The 26,328-nt window shown below is 44.1% G+C and overlaps 1 protein-coding gene across 1 annotated transcript in view; it reads right to left on the reverse strand.

The window, feature by feature from the left end:
- Window positions 1-26,328, reverse strand: part of LOC126236533 (uncharacterized) — a 94,861-nt gene that overhangs the window by 15,850 nt on the left and 52,683 nt on the right. The gene's annotated exons all lie outside the window — the stretch shown is intronic.

Consider the following 26,328-nt stretch of genomic DNA (forward strand, 5'->3'; position numbering starts at 1 on the left):
ATCAACACCTACTCCACTACAGAACGATAATTTGTACAGAAAGCTATCCTGCAGATTGTGTCTGAGCCATTTCTCCGCAGTACCCTTTCTTCCAAAGTGGTACTCCCTCAGAGTGTGAAAGAGAATTTCTGTGAAGTTTTGAACTAGCAGAAAGCTGCTGACGAAAGCAAAGCTGTGAGGGCGGGTCGTTTGTCGTACCTGGGGTGGCTCAGATGAGAGAGCGGTTTCCCGTGAAAGGGAAATGTCGTGGTTCCCAGAACCAGGCCAACACGCAGTCGTAATCTGCCAGTGAGTTTCGCATCTGGATTAACTTGAGATATGGCGATGCCATCCGGGCAGGCCACTGCCTTTGTATCCGTCAGACACCTCCCATTTCATTTTGTTTCGGCGATTATCATATATTTCCATTCACCTTTGGTGTATCTATATTGTTCCTTATTGATATTAAGTTGATGGACTATTAGGGTTAGGGTAAACCACTGATTGATGTCACAGTACTTGCATGACTTAAGTAGCGGTAGTGGAATTAAACTCGGCTATAGAGACAGATTTTTTGGACGCTGGAGGTTACCATTGCACTAGGGGCAGCCTTAGAACTTTCCCCGAGCAGCAAACGAATTCGATGATTCCTTTGTAGTAACCGAAGCGGGCCGTGGGGGCGGTGTTTGATGGGCTGCCATTCTGGCGGTCAGCCTTTTTCCGCTGTCGGCCAAGCAAGAGGGTGGGAACGCAGTGGCTGAATGCGAAATAACACTTCTTTAGAAACTGGCGGCGCCGGGCATCCTGGCGCCGGCCTAACTGCGGTGTGGGAGTCTGGTCTCCCTACCTCATGGGCAGATCCAGGTATAGCAACGTCGGGATGGCTCCCGGATAATGTGTTTATTACAAGAACAGCGTCCCCGGCGAGGCGGGACGACGAATTTCTCCGGATGTCGCGTTTCGTAGATACCGCCGTGCCCCGTCAAAACGGCGCCCACCAAATCGCTTTATGGACGAGACAGAGCTTGTTTTCACAAGGAAGCTTCCCTCATCTTGTGAAATGTGGTTTCGGCTGCAGGACCTCAAGGCATTGTGTACTGTTCTTTCGGAGAACAGAAAGTGTACTGCACTGCAGTGATTGGTTGAGGAAGATCAGGCCTCCTTGCTAGAAAACATGATTGGCACGGTATCCACTGCTGGGCCATGATAGGTTTACTTGAGAACATCAGGGGGAACGGGTTTTTCGGAAGGTGCTTCTCGACCGTGGCGGAGTACAGTCGCTAGAGATCTTCCAATTCTACGGAGAGAGCAGTTAGTTGTAAAGAGGTCCGGACAGCCGGGCGAGACTTTATATTTTCGCGGACGTGAGACAATCACCGGCGGACGTGGGTTCATCTCCCGCAGTACGAGGCTTCAGCAGCGCCTGCACGCTGACGACAGCGTCTCCTCTTTCACCCGCTATATCGGTAACTTTGCGCAGCTTCGGCAAATTCAGAAGCCTATCAATCGTTTTCACGACCATCTTTTATTCATAGCAGCCTTTTACTCGCCGTAGTCACTCCCAGAGTCCATTGCATGCTTAATTGTATCTTCACCCGAGAGACCAATCAGTGGAACGATACAGCAGAGTGTGCTTTCCTAGACTGACGACCTTCCAGTCACAGTAGCCAGTCTCATTTCCACATAAATTCCAGTTAGCTTACCCATGTCTATTGCCAACAAACCTGAGTTCGTGTTAATGAAATTTTACACAGCTGAGGTTTCTATTTATATGCTTCTTCTCTTTTGCACTTGATACCAGTTAATAAATCTCTTCGTGTGCCAGAGGTCCTTGTTATTAACTTTTCAACGACATCCATTCTCAGTCCCTACGATTTCATTTGTTTTGCTGTGGGTTTGAAGTAATTAAATTAATTTTATGTTTAGTTAGCCAACTCAGAGGTGATCCACACAGGGGCCACTGTTTAATGACAGATTTCCTTGCACTATAGATAAATGTGGCACCTCTTGGATGTGGTGGTTACGACTTGTTAGTCATTAGGGAGACGAAGAACTACCGCCACCACAGGCTAGCTGGGAAACTGATGGAAAAGTTGCAATAATTGTGTTTCTCAGCACTGCTAACACAGTTGAAAGCAGAACTCTCAGGGAAAGATGATGTCTAATCGATAGACGTGAATGTAACGTAAAACAGTTCCTCTTATCCAGTTCCTAGCTTCCAATACATTTATTGAGGATAGCACGATTTGATTGCTTGATGTATTTAAAGTCCTTCTTTCCAACTACTGGAACTGTGTAATCATTTTACATTTGCATGTACTCCTGCGTTTGAGGCTATTTGGACCTTCATGTGTAGCAGTACTAGTGTCCAGGCATAAAACACAATGAAATAACGGTACACTGCTGCAGAGAATTGTTTGTATACGTGTATTTGCAATTAGTGACTGGGAAAGTCTCTTCATGAGTGGAGCTTTGGATCCCTCTTTCGACAGTGCAAGTTTCAAAGGCCACTTGATGTCCTTAAGACAAAGTAGATTCGATGTATGTGTATCGCGTATATCGGATGATGGGACAAGAGAATGAAGATCAGTTAATTGAATTCTGACACAGTTTCTTTTTTTGTAATTAGTGTACGATTGTTTTCCCTGTAGATTTCTCAATGATGGAAGGTACAGATACTGCCAATTAAAATGCAGAAGAAGTCAGACCCTCGTAGAGTGGTCGTTGTATATCAGCGGTATCCTATTCTTTGACGTGTTCAAATTCGGAGACAAGTGATCTGTTGTGTTAAAGTTGTAGATTGAAAGAAAACCCTAAGTAACCTAGATCACAAATATAATTTTATTGCTTACTACTTTTGGCTCATCGGCAAGTCATCTTAAAATCTGCCACACAGAACTTTGACGTGTTCAAATTCGGAGACAAGTGATCTGTTGTGTTAAAGTTGTAGATTGAAAGAAAACCCTAAGTAATCTAGATCACAAATATAATTTTATTGCTTACTACTTTTGGCTCATCGGCAAGTCATCTTAAAATCTGCCACACAGAACTTTGCATCTAGGAATGCAGAAGTGCAAATTGCTATTATCGAAGTTCCATCACAAAATACGTGCGAGTATCATAACAAAATATGTTTATTGGTGTACAACTGCCAAACGAAAGGACGCATCGTCATATTTATCGTGAGCGCGATTGTTTCTTATAGAATCCAATGGATAAATGATGTAGATAATTCTAAAAATATTTTTAAATAATGACAATAGTACCTGTATTATAGTGCAGGAATACACTAAACGGAAATATAAGTTGAGACTTCAACTCTTACCCAGAATAAAGTCTCGTCATATATAATGCACCCCGACAGAATCAGGCATTTGACATACGTGGACACTGATATCATGTCTGCCACATTAAAGTTTAGGATAACATGATGCGACAAGCATCATCTCTGTGTGTTCATATGTGAACTACCTGATTCTGTCAATGTGTCTTGCATATGACTACATTTTATTCTGGGTAAGAGTTATAGTAAACCCATGGAGAAGAAATAAAAACTTTGAGGTTCGCCAATGACATTGTAATTCTGTCAGAGACAGCAAAGGACTTGGAGGAGCAGTTGAATGGAATGGACAGTGTCTTGAAAGGAGTATATAAGATGAACATCAACAAAATCAAAACGAGGATAATGGAATGTAGTCGAATTAAGTCGGGTGATGCCGAGGGAGTCCGCAGCTCGTGGTCGTGCGGTAGCGTTCTCGCTTCCCGCGCTCGGGTTCCCGGGTTCGATTCCCGGCGGGGTCAGGGGTTTTCTCTGCCTCGTGATGACTGGGTGTTGTCTGATGACCTTAGGTTAGTTAGGTTTAAGTAGTTTTAAGTTCTAGGGGACTGATGACCATAGATGTTAAGTCCCATACAGCTCAGAGCCATTAGACGCCGAGGGAATTAGATTAGGAAATGAGACACTTAAAGTAGTAAAGGAGTTTTGCTATTTGGGGAGTAAAATAACTGATGATGGTCGAAGTAGAGAGGATATAAAATGTAGACTGGCAATGGCAAGGAAAGCGTTTCTGAAGAAGAGAAAGTTGTTAACATCGAGTATAGATTTAAGTGTCAGGAAGTCATTTCTGAAAGTATTTGTATGGAGTGTAGTCATGTATGGAAGTGAAACATGGACGATAAATAGTTTGGACAAGAAGAGAATAGAAGCTTTCGAAATGTGGTGCTACAGAAGAATGCTGAAGATTAGATGGGTAGATAACATAACTAATGAGGAAGTATTGAATAGGATTGGGGAGAAGAGAAGTTTGTGGCACAACTTGACCAGAAGAAGGGATCGGTTGGTAGGACATGTTCTGAGGCATTAAGGGGTCACCAATTTAGTATTGGAGGGCAGCGTGGAGGGTAAAAATCGTAGAGGGAGACCAAGAGATGAATACACTAAGCAGATTCAGAAGGATGTAGGTTGCAGTAGGTACTGGGAGATGAAGAAGCTTGCACAGGATAGAGTAGCATGGAGAGCTGCATCAAACCAGTCTCAGGACTGAAGACCACAACAACAACAACAAGAGTTGTAGTGTAAAGTTTAATTTCCTTGTCGAGTATTCTGGCACTATAAAGTTACTGTCGTGATATAAAATGTCTTTAGGATAATCTGTATCATTGTTTCAATGGTATGTATAACAAACGATCCTGCTTTCATGAACTATGACGACAGGTCCCACTGTTTCGCAGTCGTACACTAACCAATGTATTTTGTTATCGTATCTATGAAGTGATGCAATTTCTATATCAACAAGTTACTGTTCCGCACTTCTTAAATGCAACTTTTCAAGTTGCAAATCTGTATACGGCTTATAGATAAGCCAAAAGCGGTAATCAAAAAAGTAATAGTATTTTGCTTTCCTGACTTTCAAGGGTTTCTTGGAATCCACAACTATATCTGTTTTACTTGAGAGCAACATCGTCAGTTAAGCAGTAAAAACTTATAACAGCAATTTCTGTCTGATTTATGGATCCCGAGTTTCACCGAATGAATTCGTTTTCAAGATACGTAACGTCATGTTGTTGAAGAAAACAAATCATTTGCTTCTGCATGATTGCAGTTGCTGGCAATTGTGTGTGGAGGTACAGGATCATTCCAGCTCCGCTAACGAGCTAGGTACATGAACTTTGGATCCATGTCATGATGAAACTAGCCGCTTGGAGGGGCCGCGTGGTGTGAGGAGCCATGTCACGGATCGTGCAGCCCCTTCCGGCGGAGGTTCGAGGCCTCTGTCGGTAATGGATGTGTGTGTTGTTCTTAGCATGTTTTAGTTTATGTAGTGTGTAAGTCTAGAGACCAATGACCTCAGCAGTTTGGTCCCTTAGGAAGTCACACACATTTCAACAAGCGCCCCTGGTAGCTGCGCCGTCAGTGCGACAGAATGTAAATCCTAAGGGTCCGGTTTCGATTCCCGGCTGGGTCGGAGATTTTCTCTGCTCACGGACTGGGTTTTGGGTTGTCCTCATCATCATCGTCATTTCATCCCCATCGACGCGCTGGTCCCAGAGGTGGCGTCAAATCGAAGACTTGCACGTGGCGAAAAGTCTACCTGACGGGAGGCCCTGGTCACATGGCGTTTACATTTTTCGCCTCTGAACATTTTTGAAACTAATTAGTTTGTATGGTGTCGTCTGCAGAACGAGTTTCCATGCAGATGTTGGTACATTACAACGGCACCACAAGTAAAGACAGTCGATGCCAGTTGCAGCAAAGTCGCCGAGACCTCAGCATAAATGAGCTTTCACCAGTTTCCTTGCCCGCTGCAGCCGCGATGTTAACTATGTTCTGAGCTCTGCCAGTCTCTAGGTATAGTGGGCAAAAAATCCCATGGCTGCAAGATGCGCAGTCGGCTGGGGAAGCATGGGGAGAGCAGCAGTAATGGGGGGGGGGGGGGGGGGGGTCCCTCAGAGCGCTGGAGGCGAAGTGCCATTCTAAACTGAAGACTACCCTCACATTTTTTGTAAATATCAAGTGGAGCCCCGCCACGCCCACACTTGCATGGTGACCATCTACTGTCAGCTCTGCTTTCGTTAGTATCTAAAAAGAATTCGTTCCAAAATACAGCGATTCATTTTCGCCTTGTTAACCAACTGTAACATTCAGAGAAGCGTCATGACTGGCGAATTTGAATAGGACCTACACATTTCTCTGGCTACTACGTCAAAATTTGCTTGTTTTGCCAAAACACAGCGGAGTTTACACTGTCTCATCTCACTAACATGTTGTGCAGACACACTTGTGAGAGAATTCTGAAACAGTGGTTTGTTAAGTTTGTTAAGAGAGGAACCGAGGAAAACTAAAGTCAGTAGCTTATGAGAAAGCTAAAACGATTGATGTCTTCACTTATGTTGTACCAAAACCATAACACTTGTCGTTTCACCAGCTATCGATGACCATTAAAAATTACATTCATTCACCAAAACAGCCTGTACTTATTCAAATAACATGGTAGGTAATGAAGTTTTACACAATAACGATATGGTAAGATTCTATCCTGTTTGCATGCTATCATTTCCCAAAATGTCATTTTGATATCTGAAACCGTTTATGAAATGTGGGGAATGTTGTGGATATTTCACTCTGTCTTAATCGCTGGCGCAACGCGACCGCAAATGTGTGCGCTACATCAGATCAATTTTCTCTAGATTGGTGACAGACAAATATCTCTGCCGAAGTGTAAAGAAAAATTCAATATTTTAGCTAAAATTCATACACAATAACATATGCAATATGCACCAAAGGAAAATCATAGCTACCTCTATTTTTAATTGCACACTTTTCCAAATTTCGCGTGAGTATCGCAGTAACTATGGCCATTAACGAAATGATGGGCACATCATCATGAACCTGACATATAGAGCTATAAGTAAAGCAAAAATGAATTCATTTTACCGAATAGTTTCTGTAATATCGTTTGAGAAAGATTATAGGGTGCGCACCTTGATTCTATCATCGCTGACTGGCTGAAAGGTGGAAAACGATTGTCGGCCTCTCATTATAAATAAACGAATGAACTCACCCAGTGCTTTGGACGAAAACTGGTAATTGCACATCCTCCACGGTATCCTCCATGAGCTGTAATCAGCGACTACTTGTAATCACCGCTTACTATGACAATGCCACCACAGTACAGATCCTGCTGCATGCGCAATGAACAGTTATTCTGAACGTTGTATCTAGTTAAAGAATTGTACTCTGATGTGAACTTTCATTCTGCGGTGAACAATGTGCTGATGTTATAAGGTTCAGCGACAGGATACAATAAACGTCAACTGTCTGGACTCTAATTGTTTAGAACGTCAAGCATTTGCCAAGCTCAAGTTTTAATAAATTACTAATGATCTGTTATGTGTCGTAGTGTATGCTCGACCTACTACTGAAGTACTTTGCTTGCTACAAGACGTCACAGATTGCGTGCTCAAGATAGAGCATGTGGATACAACAGTCTGGATGACCATAATACAGGTTTAAGTTGGGGACGAATTGTGGGAGAGGGTTGCTTTTGACATGATGGACCAGGTTCTATCCCAAGGCTTTAAATGCAGGAAGGAGGTGAGTATATAGTTTCCACTAAAGTAATATACTGAGTGTCCCACATCAGACCGGTACACATCATGCCCGAGATTCAGGTAACAATGAACTAACTAAAAAACAGCAGATGTTGTTACGTTAAAAAACATGTAGTTGCCCGTTTATAAGAGATGCTGGAAGTTGAGTCCATGAGCATCCAGACATCATTCATTTCGTGTGATGACGTTACCAGCTTCACACTGCAATTCTGCAGGCGTGATGTTGTTAATTTCTCCAATAGCGTTCCGTTTAAATTCATCTATTGTTCGAGGATTGTTAGCATACACCTTGCTTTTTAGTGTGGCCCATAAACAAAAGTCACACGGGGGTAGGACGTCAAACGGTCCGACTTGGAGCAGGAGAGGCACCACAGGACATTTTAATTTCCACTGTCTATACTTTCACAAATAAATTAATAAAACTTTGTCAGCATGACCAGGAAGGATCCAGGATTCACACTCATAGCAGTGTAAGTTCAAAAACATAAGAAAATAAACTTTATTACATGTCAAAGTTCATCATTTTTTCACGTACTATTGGCTGCATTAGTTGCTGTAGGTTCATTTTCCTTCATAAGTAAGAGTGTTTCTTCGATGAATTTTGCGCAGCTTACAAACCATATTTACAGGTGTATGAAACTCTAGAATTTTCCAAATCTATTACAAACTAGTTTAAAAATTGAGATAATTAAGTATAAAATTTGAGTTTCTCCTATACATCAAGTTTAAAAAGTAAAAGCTCATCAACTTTTTCATAAATTAAATAAATTCTAGAGTTTCATAAACCTGTAAGTATGGTTTTTATGCTGTGCAAAATTCATCGAAGAATCTCTCTTACTCGAAGAAAAGTGTACTTATAGGAACAAATGCAGCAAATAGCACTGGAAATATGATGAAATTTCACAAAAAAATTATTTTGTTATATTTTTGAACTTCTACTGCTATGAATGTGAATCCTGAATCATTCCTGGTCATACTGACAAAGTTTTATGAATTTATTTATAAAAGTGTAGGCAGTGGAAATTCTGTGGTGCCTCTCCTGCTCCAAGTCTGTCCGTCTGACGTCCTGCCCCCTTAAGGCTGGTTAGTTGGTTGTTTGGTGGGAAGAGACCAAACAGCGAGGTCATCTATCTCATCGGACTAGCGAAGGATGGGGAAGTCGGCCGTGCCCTTGCAAGGAACCATCCCAGCATTTGCGTGGAGCGATTTAGGGAAATCACGGAAAACCTAAATCAGGATGGTCGGACGCGGGATTGAACCGTCGTCCTCCCGAATGCGAGTCCAGTGTGCTACCACTGCGCCACCTCGCTCGGTCCCCTTAAGTCTGTGGACCTTTAGGGACAGAGGCTTCTACCGACAAGTCTGTCTTCAGGGAACACATTGGTGATGTACGCCATACTTTGATTGCATGTGTGAGCAGTTGCTCAATCCTGTGGGAATACTGCATTCAGCTTCTGTGCATCTGTTAATTGTGTATAGAAAGAGTCAAAGAACAGTAGATATCTGTCACTGTGTGAGATGTAATTGACAAATATGGGGCCAATAATGGGCATGCCAGACGACAAACATCAAACACGTAACTTCTCTCAGTGGAGAGGTGCCTTGTGCAGAATATGTGAGTTATCCTGAGACCAGTATTTGAAGTTTGGGGAGTTTACATAACCTGACATATGAAACAAGGCCTCATCCGACCTGAAGTAAAGTCAGGTGTCCAGGAAATCGCTAGGAATTGATGTTAACAGTCAGTAAGACTAGTGGACTCCTTTTTCCTGGTCCTCAAATTTCAACTCTCGCACCACACCCACATGATAGGCTTTTAATTTAATATCTTTTAGTTCACGATGACATGATGTACGTTATACTTGAAGCTGTCGAGATATTCTCTCTCCTTGCTGACTAGCAGTGACATCTCGTAAAGTTCGTGCGAATTCTGTTAATAGTTTCAGCAGTCCTCACCGTCGGTCGCCTGTTCCTCTGCACGTTGTGAAAGGATCCTACAGCCCTCCATTTCTTGAACAGTTCTCGAACAGCGTTGGCCATGGGGCGTTTCATACCAGGATTGTTCTCTGGAAACATTCTTTTACATTCTTTGATGGAAACTGTCTTCACATAAAAATCCACAATATCAGTTCGCTGTTCTAATGCAAACTAGTCCATTTCTGTAACAGTTTAACAGTAGGGGCTTCTCACAACAGCTGACGCACTTCCTACCAGGATTCTTCGTTTGAAACATTTCTTAATATTCCTTGACGGAAACTGTCTTTACGTAAAAATCCACTATAGCTATATCAATTCGCTGTTCTAATGCAAACTGGTCCATTTCTGTAACAGCTCAACAGTACAGTCTTCTCACAACAACTGACGCACGAACACATAGCCGCAGACAACTTTTCGGTTAAATGCTTTGTAGCCAAGTTTTGAAACAGTCTTGCCACTTCAGAAGCAGTTCGATTAGAGATGATTAACTGGCACATGCGACGTACTGGTTTTATATAGGACATCCTGTGTAAGGAAAAGGCTAGAAATTTATGAGCGATTTGCCATTGTACTACATATCAGTAATGATACAGTTTAGACTACGACAGTCAATTCAGGAGTACGCAGTGTGGTGTCGCAAGGCGCGGAAGTTGAATGCGCGCCAGACGGTATGGACCCGGATACCCACTAGGGTTCTCTGTGCTCCCGCGCGCGCCTGCGCCACCATCCTCACCGTCCGACTGCGCCACTCTCCTTATCACGTGCGGCGCTATCCCGGCAGTCTGGTGCCCGCCATTGTTCCCGTGTGAATCTTGGCCGTACTGCCTTCCAGTAGTGTGCGTTGAGATACCTACTGTCGTTGTTTGGAGGGTACCTGCGTTCCTGTCTCGCCGTGCTTATCAACTCAGTTCTAGCTTATGTATACACTACTGGCCATTAAAATTGCTACACCAAGAAGAAATGCAGATGATAAACGGGTATTCGTTGGACAAATATATTATACTAGAACTGACATGTGATTACATTTTCACGCAATTTGGGTGCATAGATCCTGAGAAATCAGTACCCAGAACAACCACCTCTGGCCGTAATAACGGCCTTGATACGCCTGGGCATTGAGTCAAACAGAGCTTGGATGGCGCGTGCAGGTACAGCTGCTTATGCAGCTTCAACACGATACCACAGTTCATCAAGAGTAGTGACTGGCGAATTGTGACGAGCCAGTTGCTCGGCCACCATTGACCAGACTTTTTCGGTTGGTGAGAGATCTGGAGAATGTGCTGGCCAGGGCAGCAGATGAACATTTCCTGTATCCAGAAAGGCCCGTACAGGACCTGCAACATGCGGTCATGCGTTATCCTGCTAAAATGTAGGGTTTAGCAGGTATCGAATGAAGGGTAGAGCTACGGGTCGTAACACATCTGAAATGTAACGTCCACTGTTCAAAGTGCCGTCAATGCGAACAAGAGGTGGCCGAGACGTGTAACTAATGGCACACCGGGTGATACACCCCTATGGTGATGACGAATACACGCTTCCAATGTGCGCTTCACCGCGATGTCGCCAAACACGGACGCGTCCATCATAATGCTGTAAACAGAACCTGGATTCATCCGAAAAAATGACGTTTTGCCATTGGTGCCTCCAGATTCGTCGTTGAGTACACCATCGCAGGCGCTCCTGTCTGTCATGGAGCGTCAAGGGTAACCGCAGCTATGGTCTCCGATCTGATAGTCCATGCTGCTGCAAACGTCGTCGAACTGTTCGTGCAGATGGTTGTTGTCTTGCAAACTTCCCCATCTCTTGACTCAGGGCTCGAGATGTGGCTGCACGATCCCTTACAGTCATTCGGATAAGATGCCTGTCATCTCGACTGCTAGTGATACGAGGCAGTTGGGATCCAGCACGGCGTTCCGTATTACCCTCCTGAACCCACCGACTCCATATTCTGCCAACAGTCATTGGATCTCGACCAACGCGCGCAGCAATGTCGCGATAGGATAAACCGCAATCGCGGTAGTCTACAATCGACCTTATCAAAGTCCGAAACGTGATGGTACGCATTTCTCCCCCTTACACGAGGCATCACAACAACGTTTCACCAGGCTACGCCGGTCAACTGCTGTTTGTGTATGAGAAATCGGTTGGAAACTTTCCTCATGTCAGCACGTTGTAGGTGTCGCCTCCGGCGCCAACCTTGTGTGAATGCTCTGAAAAGCTAATTATTTGCTTATGAAAGCATCTTCTTCCTGTCGGTTAAATTTCGCGTCTGTAGCACGTCATCCTCGTGGTGTAGCAATTTTAATGGCCAGCAAAAAAATGTGTGTGCAATGTTATGGGACTTAACTGCTAAGGTCATCAGTCCCTAACCTTACAGACTACTTAACCTAAATTATCCTTAGCCCAAACACACACACTCATGCCCGAGAGAGGACTCGAACCTCCGCCGGGTCTAGCCCCACAGTCCATGACTGCTCCGCCAAAGACCGCTCGGCTAATCCCGAGCGGCTTTATGGCCAGCAGTGTATATTGTAATTTCAGTTATTGCTTGCTTGTTTCGTGTTGTGCTCTGGCCGGTCGTAATGACTGTCTGCCTTTCCTCTCTGTTCGTAGTTAGCGACACCTCCAGCGCCTGGCGGCTTTGGGTCTCCATTCTCTGCCGTGCACCACTTGCTGGTCGCTCGCGACTTTAACATTGGTGACGTTGTGGAAGGTTTGGTAGCATGGAGGCTTAGTCGGTCTGTCTCCTGGAGAAACATTAGGAGCTCATTCAGCAGCAGCTGCAGCGTCAGTTAGATGTCTTACAGCAATCGCCGGACGCAGTGGCGGAGCGGTTCTAGGTGGTACAGTCTGGAACCGCGCGATTGCTACGGTAGCAGGTTCGAATCCTGCCTCGGGCATGGATGTGTGTGATGTCCTTAGGTTAGTTAAAGTAGTTCTAAGTTCTAGGGGACCCATATTGCTCAGAGCCATTTGAACCGTCTTACAGCAATCCTTGCAGTTGCTGACAGACAAAGTCAAGGCCTGGAACGCCCTCCCGCACCAGCTCCTGCGTGTCCCTGTTTCTGACGCTTCCCCATGTCCACCGTCGTTTCTGCCCTTTCACGACTCTAAGGAAGACTGTGAAACATACCTCCATTGTCTGCAACATTTCACAGCGTTTCAGGTCACGGATGACACCCTACAGCGATCGTTTTTCTTGTCCGCGGCATCACCAGACACGTTTTTATTTATTTATTTATTGTTCCGTGGGACCAAATTAAGGAGAAATCTCCATGGTCATGGAACGAGTCAATACATGAAATTATAACACGATATTAGAAACAGATAAAATGAAATATAGAAAAAAAAAACATATTCAGGTGACAAGTCATAAGTTTAAATGAAGACAATCAACAATGTAACACTGGAATTTGCTTAATTTTTTAGCTCTTCCAGGAGCTCCTCGACAGAATAGAAGGAGTGAGCCATGAGGAAACTCTTCAGTTTAGACTTAAAAGAGTTTGGGCTACTGCTAAGATTTTTTAGTTCTTGTGGTAGCTTATTGAAAATGGATGCAGCAGAATACTGCACTCCTTTCTGCACAAGAGTCAAGGAACTGCATTCTACATGCAGATTTGATTTCTGCCTAGTATTAACTGAGTGAAAGCTGCTAACTCTTGGGAATAGGCTAATATTGCTAACAACAAACGACATTAAAGAAAATATATACTGTGAGGGCAATGTCAGAATTCCCAGATTTTTGAATAGGGGTCGACAAGAGGTTCTCGAACTTACACCACATATAGCTCGAACAGCCCGTTTTTGAGCCAAAAATACCCTTTTTGAATCAGAAGAATTACCCCAAAAAATAATACCATACGACATAAGCGTATGAAAATATGCGAAGTAGACTACTTTTCGTGTTGAAGTGTCACTTATTTCAGATACTGTTCTAATGGTAAATAAAGCAGCATTTAGTTTCTGAACAAGATCCTGAACATGGGCTTTCCACAACAGCTTACTATCTATCCGTACGCCTAGGAACTTGAACTGTTCCGTCTCGCTTATAACATGCCCATTCTGTCTGATTAAAATGTCAGTTCTTGTTGAATTGTGAGTTAGAAACTGTAAAAACTGAGTCTTACTGTGATTTAGCATCAAATTATTTTCCACAAGCCACGAACTTATTTCATGAACTAAATTATTTGTTACTGTTTCAATATTACACACAAGATCCTTCACTATCAAGCTGGTGTCATCAGCAAACAGAAATATTTTTGAATCACCTGTAATACTAGAAGGCATATCATTTATATAAATAAGAAACAGCAGTGGCCCCAGCACCGACCCTTGGGGAACGCCCCACTTAACAGTGCCCCATTGGGACTGAACATCACTACCACTCTCAATATTGCGGAGAATTACCCTCTGCTTTCTGTTCTTAAAGTAAGAGGCGAACCAATTGTAAGCTACTCCCCTTACTCCATAATGGTCCAACTTCTGCAGTAATATTTTGTGGTCAACACAGTCAAAAGCCTTCGTTAAATCAAAGAAAACACCTAGCGTTCGCAACCTTTTATTTAATCCGTCCAAAACCTCACAGAGAAAAGAGAATATAGCATTTTCAGTTGTTAAACCATTTCTAAAACCAAACTGAACATTTGACAGCAAATTATGTGAATTTAAATGCTCCAGTAACCTTGTATATACAACCCTCTCGATAACTTTAGCAAACACCGATGGCATAGAAATAGGTCTAAAATTGTCAACATTATCAATGTCTCCCTTTTTATAAAGTGGCTTCACTACCGAGTATTTTAATCGATCAGGAAACCGACCACTCCTAAAGGAAAAGTTACAGATATGGCTAAGTACTGGGCTAACATACATAGAACAATACTTCAGTATTCTGCTAGATACCCCGTCATATCCATGAGAGTTCTTGGTCTTTAGTGATTTAATTATTAACTCAATCTCCCTCTTGTCAGTATCATGGAGGAGCATTTCAGGTAACAGTCTCGGAACACTTTTTTCTAAGAGCGCTATATGATTCCCTGTTGGAATTAGGTTTCTATTTAGTTCACCTGCTATATTCAGAAAGTGATTATTAAATACTGTACATATATGCCACTTATCAGTAACACGGACATTCCCACTACGCACTGATTCTATATCCTCGACCTGTCTCTGCAGACCAGCAACTTCCTTTACGACTGACCATATGGTTTTAATTTTATTCTGAGACTTAGCTATTCTATCTGCATACCACATACTTTTTGCCTTCCTAATAACATTTTTAAGCACCTTACAATACTGTTTGTAATGGGCTGCTGCATTTAGATTTTGACTGTTTCTAACGTTTTGATATAATTGCCACTTTGTTCTACAAGATATTCTTATCCCTCTAGTCAGCCACCCAGGCTGCCTGTTTGTGCTAGTACCCTGTTTTAAACGTTGTAACGGAAAGCAACTTTCAAAGAGCATGAGAAAGGTCTTTAGAAAAGCATTATATTTATCGTTTACTGTCTCAGCGCTATAAACATCTTGCCACTCTTGTTCCTTTATAAGGTTTACAAAGGTCTCTACAGCAACCGGATCAGCTTTCCTGAACAGCTGATGACTATATTTAACACGAGTTGCAGCATAAAAAACTTTTAAAGTTAAAATTTGCGCATCATGATCTGAAAGGCCATTCACCTTTTTTCTAACAGAATGCCCTTCTAGTAATGAGGAATGAACAAAAATGTTGTCTATGGTTGTTCTACTGTTCCCTTGCACTCTCGTTGGAAAGAATACGGTTTGCATAAGATTATATGAATTAAAGAGGTCCACCAGCATCCTCTTCCTTGCACAATCACTTATACAATTAATATTGAAGTCACCACATATAACTAACTTTTTGTATTTCCTATAAAGTGAACCAAGAACCTCCTCTAGCTTTAGCAAAAATGCTGTGAAATCGGAGTCTGGGGATCTATAAATAACAACAGTTACAAGTTTAACTCCGTCAAATTTAACCACACCTGCACAACATTCAAACACCTTTTCAGTGCAGTACTTTGAAACATCAATTGACTCAAATGCGATGCCGTTTTTCACATACATGGCTACTCCCCCACACCGCAAAGAGCTCCTCGAAAAGCAGCCAGCCAACCTGTATCCTGGTAAAGGAAGCCTCTGAATTATCTCCTTATTTAAGAAGTGTTCAGATATACCAATAATTTCAGAGTCAACATCTATAAGCAGTTCACTAACTTTATCCCTAATACCTTGTATATTTTGATGAAATATACTAATTCCCTCATTACTCGGATACCTAAGCTTTGTCAAAAGTGATTCCCTTGTTAGAGAGACTTCCCTTAAGCAGGAATACCTATCAGCTGACTTCAATCTAAAAAAGGTGCAGCTCTAACACACACTACTGCAGGAATTTTCCCATGAGTGATCCCACCAACCCCACCTATGCTGTCACCTATAAGCTTTGCCAACCTCCCCTTCCCATACCTGTTGAGGTGCAGGCCGTGTCTAGTGAAACCCGTCCTGCTGATAGACTCCACCGACACCACTGAAATGTGACCCATGCTTTCTGTCATCAGCGCACCCCCAAGTCTCATGTTATTACGCCTGACGGCTGTATTAAGATGAGGCCGATCGCGACGCTGAAACAGTTCCACGAAATGCACATTCGTGTTGCCAGTCTGAGTGGCTATCTTTTCCAGGTCACCATCTATGTTATACTCCCCATCCCTACCAATACTATTACCAGCCCCACCCACAATCACTACCTGATCCTCTTTAGTAAAATCCCTACATAACCCCCCTATGTTAACAGTCACCTGAGCCAACCCTGCATTAGGCTTCACAATGCTGGTGACCTGGTACTCACTTCCCAGCACTTCCTGCAACTGCTGGCCTACACCTCTGCCATGTGAACTACCTAACAGCAGAACCTTCTTCTTCCTCTTCGACTTTGCAACTGTTCTAGGCACAGTAACTACTGAGGTCTGCTGCATACTTCCTACATCTACAGCTACTAGAGATTCCTCTCCACTAGACTCTGACAGTTGGTCATATCTATTGTAAACACCAATAGTAAAACTATCTGAAAATCTTCTTCTCCTAGCAGATCTCTTGCCAACAGCCAGCTCCCATTCCCCAACCCCCTTCTCCCTCCTCATCCTATCTAGCTCCTCCTGTGCGTTTTTCAACTGCACCTGAAGGGCACAGATCTTACGCTCCTGCTCCTCTATCAGTTTACTCTTGCTACATAACCTGCAGTTCTTGCTGCTCCGCAAGTTGGCACCATTGTCCGACCCCGTGGCTCTCTCCTTTAACGAGAAATTTGTGCTGCTGACTTACTACTATTCCCAGCACTACCACGTTGTGACGTCTCGGCTTGAGTTCCACCAGTACCATAAACAGCACCGACAGTCATACCGTTCTTGGGTTACAGACTTGCAGGGTCTCAGTTGCAAATGCGACTTCACTTGCACCAATGAGCGTTGCAAGAGGTCGTATGCGGACTCCTTGATTCGCGATGTTGTCATTCACCTGGCGCCCGATCCAGAGGTCCGCACAGTTGCATTGAAACTCAATAAACCCTCGCTGAAAGACATTCTGCGCATATCACACTCCTTTGAATTCGCACAGGTGGCGGACGAGCGTCTTATGGCGAGGCCGTAGGTGGAAACAGTAGAGTCCTCCCCACGGACGCCTCCCTCGCGTCGCCGGCGTGGTACAGCCCATAGAGAGCCACGTCTTCGAGACTCCTCATTGTCCGACATCTCTATGGCTTCGGAGTCGCCAGTCGCCCCTCGTAGGCAGTCGCGTGGGTTGCATCCGCCTTGCACGCAGTGCTTTTCCGCCTGCTCTCGCGCGGCTTATACACGCCTGGGTTCCCCGGAGCTTTCTTCCACCTCTAAGTGACTGGTCGCATACAGGGATTATCCTGTCTCCCTCCGTGGGCAGTTCTCGGTGCTGGCCACCTATAAACACGTTCTGCAGCTCCTGACCATCCCTCGACTTTAAACACTTTTCGACTTGATGCCTTTATGCTGTTTTCTTTTTCAATTTCTGACGAAGTTTAGGTTGTTTCCTCTGCCACCCCGTTCCAGAAACTCGACAATCTGCTCTCAGCCTATGCCTCTTTGTCTGACTTACGGTGTGCTCCAGACTTCCAGGAGCACATTGCTCTCCGACCAGATGATCAGCCACGGTTCTCCTGGGGTTTGACCCATTCCAGTGGCGTGACATTCAGCAGTCAAGCAAGAGCTCGATCGACTGCAGGCTGCTGGCGTCATCGGGCTCATGAAGGCGAGTGCTTGGGGGATCCCATTGGTGATGTTCAAGAAACCCAACGGCTTCCTCCCCCAATGTGGAGATTTCAGAGTTACAATCAATGCACGGTACCTGGTTGAAAATTATCCCATTCCTCGGCAGGAAGACGTTCTCGCCAAACTCATGCATTGCGAGTACTTCTCTAAGATCGACGTGGCGGAGGCTTACCACCAATTGCCCTTAGATGAGGAATCCCAGAACATCGTAAGCAAACGGCGTTCGGATTATTAGACAGCCCATCCCAGCTTGTATTAATTATTTCGATGACATTTTGGACACCAACCGCAAACGCCATGGGCATTTCCAAAACCTTCGTACCTTATTTCATGCTCTGCAGGTCGCAGGCTATCGGATTGCAGTGTCGTGGCCATCAACGCCCTTCTCCAACCCAAGGATTTATCTGACCCCCAGGTTTTCAAGGGCAAGGTTAACTACTACTTAAAGTTTGCTTGCATCACAAAGGGGTGCTGTTCAAATGGACTCCTGCCTGTGATCAAGCTTTTCTCCACTTGAAAACTATGTTCAAGTCCGCCCATTGCCTGATCCCCTTCTCTCTGGATCGCCCCCTGATTGAGGTGGCCGATACTTTGGCCTATGGTGTTGGGGCAGTACTGATTCACAGGAATGACGATAGCTCAGAACAGCCCATCGCATATGCATCTAAGACGCTATCCCCAGCACAGAGGAACTATTCTCAGATTGAGAAAGAGGTTCTAGCGGTTGTGCTTGCCATTTAAAAGTTTCACATCTACCCACTTGGGACGAAGTTCGCTCTACTCACTGATCACAAGCTTTTGGGCCACACACACACACATCCCTGAGCCAACTGCTCAATGTCTCCAGTGCTGGACGCCGTTCTTATGCAATTTCACTTACGCTACCCAATGTTAGCCCACCCCTCAACACTCCAACGCCAATGCCTTGTCACGTCTCTCCTCAGGCCCCAATCCCAAGTTTGACTGTCAGGAAGTTCCCTACTTTCACATTGATGTGGCCTGCCAAGATACACTCGATGGATTTCCCATCATGGCTGCACATGTCACCTCTGTCATATGCCGGGACCCCATTCTATGGGAGGTTCTCCAATATGTGACCCATGGTTGGCCCACATACCTGACATGTCGGTTGAAAACTGTATTCAGCCCCCTGGCGGCACCTCTCCCACAGGATCTCAGTTGTGGCAGTTGTGGTGAGTGTCCTTCTGTTGGCCGTGGAGGCTGGTGCCCATTGGGTGATTGTCCGACCCGATTTACGCCATTGCATCCTATGCTTGCTATCCCATGGACACTGGGGGATGCCCCGTATAAAGGCATTGGCTCGCCGGCATGTGTATTGGCCAGACATCAATGGCAACATCGAACACTTGGTCCGTGGCTGCATGTTTGTGCAAATTACCAGGTCAGCCTGCCAGAATCATTTGCCCCCTGGCCCATGCCTCGCCTCACCTGTGACTGGATCCATATCAATTTTGTGGGCCTGTTATTGGGATCGATGTGGTAACTCATTCTGGGTGCATACTCCAGATACTCGTATGTGGTGTGCATGGCGTCCACCACAACTGATGCGAAGCTCATGACCTTTGCTCAGGTTCTCGCCATCGAAGGCCTGCTTTGTACTTTGGTCTCCAATAATGGCACCCAATTCACAGTACCCTCCTTCCACGAATTCAGTGAGGGCCACAGTATCAAACACATGTGCGCCCTTTCGTTCCACCTGTCCTCCAATGGCACTGCAGAACGAATGGGTCAGGATGTTTAAACAACAGCTCACGAAAGCTATTGAATTCTCTGCCACACTGTCGGCCCTTACCTTATTCCTGATCACTTATTGCACCATGCTGCTAGACACAGTCCAGTCCAACTGAACTCCTCCATGGGTGGCAACCATAGACCCTGCTCCATCTGGTGATGCAGTCGCCTTCTGAGCCCCACTTCCGACCCTCTAAGTGATACAACCTGGGCACAGTCATGTGGGCTTGCTCGTATGGGGGCAGTGCTGCTTGGACTCCTGCCACTGCAGTCGCAACACCATGCGGGATTAGCCGTGCGGTCTGGCACTGCAGTCATGGACTGTGCAGCTGGTCCTGCCGGAGGTTCAAGTCCTCCCTAGGGCATGGGTGTGTGTGTTTGTGCTTAGGATAATTTAGGATAAGTAGTGTGTAAGCTTAGGGACTGATGACCTTAGCAGTTAAGTCCCATAAGGTTTCACACACATTTAAACATTTTTTTTTAACATTTGCAGTCGCAGAAGGGGCTCGACCGCCGCTATCATAGCCAACTCCATTCTCGTACCCACTTGTGGCACCTCACGTCCCCCAACACTCCGCCTCCTTTTGGTGGTCACAAGGCACTGGATTCGGCTCCGCTGCCACCAGCTCGTCGCAGGCACCCCGGCGCTCCTTCCCACATCCACAAGGATCAGAAGGGCGTGTGATGACCTGCCCTCTGCTGATGTTTAGATGGATTCCACAGACGACCCTCCCAACCCACCACTGCCGGTCGATGCCACAGAGTGCAGCAGTCTGGTACTCGCCGTACTTCGCGTATGCATCTCGGCCGCATTGCGTTCGAGTTACTTGTATTGAGATACCTACTGTTGCTTTTTGGAGTTCTCCTGTAGTGTTGTTGCCTCACAGTGTTTGTCACCTCAGTTCTTGCTTGCTTGCCTCGTATTGTGTCCTGGTCAGTCGTAGTCCCTGTCGTCCGCTACTTGTTCGTCAGGTCAATCTGTTCGTAGTTAACGATATCCAGCGGCTCCCCCTCCTGGTGGCTTCACGTCTCCATTCTCTGCCATGCACCACTCGCTGGTCGCTCGTGGCTATTACACGTAGCTTCGTGTATCAAGTGGTAAATTATAAGAAGATACAATAAGTAATGCGATTGTGATTGTTTATTTTCATCGCAGAAGCCTTGGACAAACTCAGGTGGTCAGTTTTGTTACTCGCTAGAGGAAATTGTGTCCATATACTCTGTACTATTGCCTGGGAGACAGCTACCATGGTAGACAATCATGGCTAGTGTGAGCAGAAAGACTGTCTCCAGGAGTCAGTGTTCTGTTTGTTATTTCGACTTGGGGCATTGGGTCCTTTACTATAGACCTTACGTGTTTGGAGTAATTAACTGCACTGGTGGAATTTTCAGATGACCTACTGTAAACGAAAAATGTAGAAGATGCGATTAATGCTGTATTGCTGCATTGCATGAATTAACCACCATCTCAGCTCTGCCCCCTCCCCCCCCCCCCCTCCCGATAGACCGCCGGCCTTCGACCTTGCATCATACCGATAGTAATGTCACCACCTACGCTCCTTCACCTGCAGTCGCCTAGTCGTCCTGAGCCAGGAATTTCTCGTGCCTACCGGTCTTCTTCAGCGTTTTACCTCTCACGAGGAGTTCCAATTTTGCATCTTCTTGACCACTGGCATTGCCAAATGATCCGTCACCATCATTGTCACCTACAACAAAACCGCTATTATTGTCAGCTCCATCGTAAGTGACATCCCCTGTTCTATTGTCAAAAATTATCGCCACCTCATCACTGTGTACGAAAGCACAGCCAGCACCTTGGCCAGTCCCAGTGGCTCCAGCCACATTCGCCACCACTGCTCTGATATCACACCCACCAAAAGCTCCTGTTAATGGCCCTACTTACAGTCAACTAGTCCCACTTATTATCCCATAAACAATATCCACACAATTATAAGACAACATAAACTAAATAGAGCAGATATCTCTGACTGCCCTTTTTACTGATGTCTGTTCTTCTTCAAATGAATTGCCTATTGTGAAATTCATTAACATTATATCTACAGCATCATATGCACAGCACTTCAGTTTCTCACTTCGTCCACATTGGTTCTTCTGGACCATTCTCTTCAGCTTCGGCCCACTTTTCATCATTACTAAGTTGTAATTCGATTTTACGAGTACTATTCGTTTATTGAGGTCCGATCGGTGGCGAAATGGAAACCACAGTGAAAATCTGAGAAAGTTTGCACAGACGTGTTGAGCAGTGTTTCTGGTATGCCCTTCGATCACATCTTGTATGTCCTTTCATCTCTGTACATAAATATGCCTAGAGAATGATCTCTCCCCAAGTATGAGAGCATGCTGAGATATTTCGCCTGGTATCCTGCAGATCACATAGGTAACTGTCATACAATTCCTTCTTCTTGACAGTTCTCGGCCGCACACTGCAGAGGCAGCGAGGAGGGATATGAAGATAACATTTTTCACACATGACGAGCTGCAGACCGACCCAGAGAATTGTCGGGAAGAACAGGCCTTCTATGACAAAGGTATTGGAAAGTTATTACAATGCTACGATAATGTCTAATCCGGAGCGACGGCTATATAGAGAAGTAGCTGGAAGGTGTTGCTAATTGTTCCAAATCCATCATCTTTTATTTTCACTGTGGTTCCCATTTCGTGACCGACTGGACAACAATAAAATAGCACTGGATACACCTTACAATCAAATATCTGATTTTGGAGTCTGTGTGGTCATGACGCAATCATTGTTGGATTTTCCCAAAACTCGGGTCTTTTCTAATCACACGGCCCATGAGGAAGCTTTCGATAGTTAGCGACTGTTCCCAGTTAAAACAAAGAGTGAAAATGAGAGAGATAGACTCGCCCTTCGTTCCACTCAGCTCCAAGGCTGAGCCCGGTGCGGTATCGTTCTTGTTCTGGTGGCAGCCATAACGTAATGCAGCCGGGTACTTAAAATTTTGATATTATCATAATGGAGTAATATGTTAGTAGAATTGGGTAGAAATACTTAAAGTAACAAATCCTGATTTTGAAAATCGTCGGATAAGTAATTTCTCCGAAATCGATGTTTTGGGATGTTTGACATCCACATGAATTAAAAGACATAGGGTTAACATTTTGGTAGTATGTGTACTTTGATTAAAAAGGATATTATAGAGCATTTCTTGAACTACATATATTCATTCCTGTATCTGTTATTATTACTATTTTTGCTATTATTACTATTAATACTATTACTCTTATTACGAGTATTAATATAATCACTATATATTCTTGATATATAGTGATTATATATATATCACTATATATTCTTGATCTTCCCCCATGAACCATAGACCTTGCCGTTGGTGGGGAGGCTTGAGTGCCTCAGCGATACAGATGGCCGTACCGTAGGTGCAACCACAACGGAGGGGTATTTGTTGAGAGGCCAGACAAACATGTGGTTCCTGAAGAGGGGCAGCAGCCTTTTTAGTAGTTGCAGGGGCAACAGTCTGGATGATTGACTGATCTGGCCTTGTAACATTAACCAAAACGGCCTTGCTGTGCTGGTACTGCGAACGGCTGAAAGCAAGGGGAAACTACAGCCGTAATTTTTCCCGAGGACATGCAGCTTTACTGTATGATTAAATGATGATGGCGTCCTCTTGGGTAAAATATTCCGGAGGTAAAATAGTCCCCCATTCGGATCTCCGGGCGGGGACTACTCAAGAGGACGTCGTTATCAGGAGAAAGAAAACTGGCATTCTACGGATCGGAGCGTGGAATGTCAGATCCCTTAATCGGGCAGGTAGGTTAGAAAATTTAAAAAGGGAAATGGATAGGTTAAAGTTAGATATAGTGGGAATTAGTGAAGTTCGGTGGCAGGAGGAACAAGACTTTTGGTCAGGTGATTACAGGGTTATAAATACAAAATCAAATAGGGGTAATGCAGGAGTAGGTTTAATAATGAATAAAAAATAGGAGTGCGGGTTAGCTACTACAAACAGCATAGTGAACGCATTATTGTGGCCAAGATAGACACAAAGCCCATGCCTACTACAGTAGTACAAGTTTATATGCCAACTAGCTCTGCAGATGATGAAGAAATTGATGAAATGTATGACGAGATAAAAGAAATTATTCAGGTAGTGAAGGGAGACGAAAATTTAATAGTCATGGGTGACTGGAATTCGTCAGTAGGAAAAGGGAGAGAAGGAAGCATAGTAGGTGAATATGGAGTGGGGGGAAGAAATGAAAGAGGAAGCCGCCTTGTAGAATTTTGCACAGAGCATAACTTAATCATAGCTAACACTTGGTTCAAGAATCATAAAAGAAGGATGTATACCTGGAAGAATCCTGGAGATACTAATAGGTATCAGATAGATTATATAATGGTAAGACAGAGATTTAGGAACCAGGTTTTAAATTGTAAGACGTTTCCAGGGGCAGATGTGGATTCTGACCACAATCTATTGGTTATGAACTGCAGATTGAAACTGAAGAAACTGCAAAAAGGTGGGAATTTAAGGAGATGGGACCTGGATAAACTGAAAGAACCAGAGGTTGTAGAGAGTTTCAGGGAGAGCATAAGGGAACAATTGACAAGAATGGGGGAAAGAAATACAGTAGAAGAAGAATGGGTAGCTCTGAGGGATGAAGTAGTGAAGGCAGCAGAGGATCAAGTAGGTAAAAAGACGAGGGCTAATAGAAATCCTTGGGTAACAGAAGAAATATTGAATTTAATTGATGAAAGGAGAAAATATAAAAATGCAGTAAATGAAGCAGGCAAAAGGGAATACAAACGTCTCAAAAATGAGATCGACAGGAAGTGCAAAATGGCTAAGCAGGGATGGCTAAAGGACAAATGTAAGGATGTAGAGGCTTGTCTCACTTGGGGTAAGATAGATACTGCCTACAGGAAAATTAAAGAGACCTTTGGAGAGAAGAGAACCATTTGTATGAATATCAAGAGCTCAGATGGCAACCCAGTTCTAAGCAAAGAAGGGAAGGCAGAAAGGTGGAAGGAGTATATACAGGGTTTATACAAGGGCGATGTACTTGAGGACAGTATTATGGAAATGGAAGAGGATGTAGATGAAGATGAAATGGGAGATAAGATACTGCGTGAAGAGTTTGACAGAGCACTGAAAGACCTGAGTCGAAACAAGGCCCCGGGAGTAGACAACATTCCATTAGAACTACTGATGGCCTTGGGAGAGCCCGTCATGACAAAACTCTACCATCTGGTGAGCAAGATGTATGAGACTGCTGAAATACCCACAGACTTCAAGAAGAATATAATAATTCCAATACCAAAGAAAGCAGGTGTTGACAGATGTGAAAATTACCGAACTATCACTTTAATAAGTCACAGCTGCAAAATACTAACGCGAATTCTTTACAGACGAATGGAAAAACTGGTAGAAGCGGACCTCGGGGAAGATCAGTTTGGATTCCGTAGAAATGTTGGAACACGTGAGGCAATACTAACCTTACGACTTATCTTAGAAGAAAGATTAAGAAAAGGCAAACCTACGTTTCTAGCATTTGTAGACTTAGAGAAAGCATTTGACAACGTTAACTGGAATACTCTCTTTCAAATTCTGAAGGTGGCAGGGGTAAAATACAGGGAGCGAAAGGCTATTTACAATTTGTACAGAAACCAGATGGCAGTTATAAGAGTCGAGGGGCATGAAAGGGAAGCAGTGGTTGGGAAAGGAGTGAGACAGGGTTGTAGCCTCTCCCCGATGTTATTCAATCTGTATATTGAGCAAGCAGTAAAGGAAACAAAAGAAAAATTCGGAGTAGGTATTAAAATTCATGGAAAAGAAGTAAAAACTTTGAGGTTCGCCGATGACATTGTAATTCTGTCAGAGACAGCAAAGGACTTGGAAGAGCAGTTGAACGGAATGGACAGTGTCTTGAAAGGAGGATATAAGATGAACATCAACAAAAGCAAAACGAGGATAATGGAATGTAGTCAGATTAAATCGGGTGATGCTGAGGGGATTAGATTAGGAAATGAGACACTTAAAGTAGTAAAGGAGTTTTGCTATTTAGGGAGTAAAATAACTGATGATGGTCGAAGTAGAGAGGATATAAAATGTAGACTGGCAATGGCAAGGAAATCGTTTCTGAAGAAGAGAAATTTGTTAACATCGAGTATAGATTTAAGTGTCAGGAAGTCGTTTCTGAAAGTATTTGTATGGAGTGTAGCCATGTATGGAAGTGAAACATGGACGATAACGAGTTTGGACAAGAAGAGAATAGAAGCTTTCGAAATGTGGTGCTACAGAAGAATGCTGAAGATAAGGTGGGTAGATCACGTAACTAATGAGGAGGTATTGAATAGGATTGGGGAGAAGAGAAGTTTGTGGCACAACTTGACTAGAAGAAGGGATCGGTTGGTAGGACATGTTTTGAGGCATCAAGGGATCACAAATTTAGCATTGGAGGGCAGCGTGGAGGGTAAAAATCGTAGAGGGAGACCAAGAGATCAATACACTAAGCAGATTCAGAAGGATGTAGGTTGCAGTAGGTACTGGGAGATGAAGAAGCTTGCACAGGATAGAGTAGCATGGAGAGCTGCATCAAACCAGTCTCAGGACTGAAGACCACAACAACAACAACATATTCTTGGTGTCCTAAGGATGTCTGCTTAGATGTAAGAGAGGACATGAATGCCCTATTT

The sequence above is a fragment of the Schistocerca nitens genome, chromosome 2 (genome assembly GCF_023898315.1).
Source record: "Schistocerca nitens isolate TAMUIC-IGC-003100 chromosome 2, iqSchNite1.1, whole genome shotgun sequence".
NCBI classification, from domain to species: domain Eukaryota; kingdom Metazoa; phylum Arthropoda; class Insecta; order Orthoptera; family Acrididae; genus Schistocerca; species Schistocerca nitens.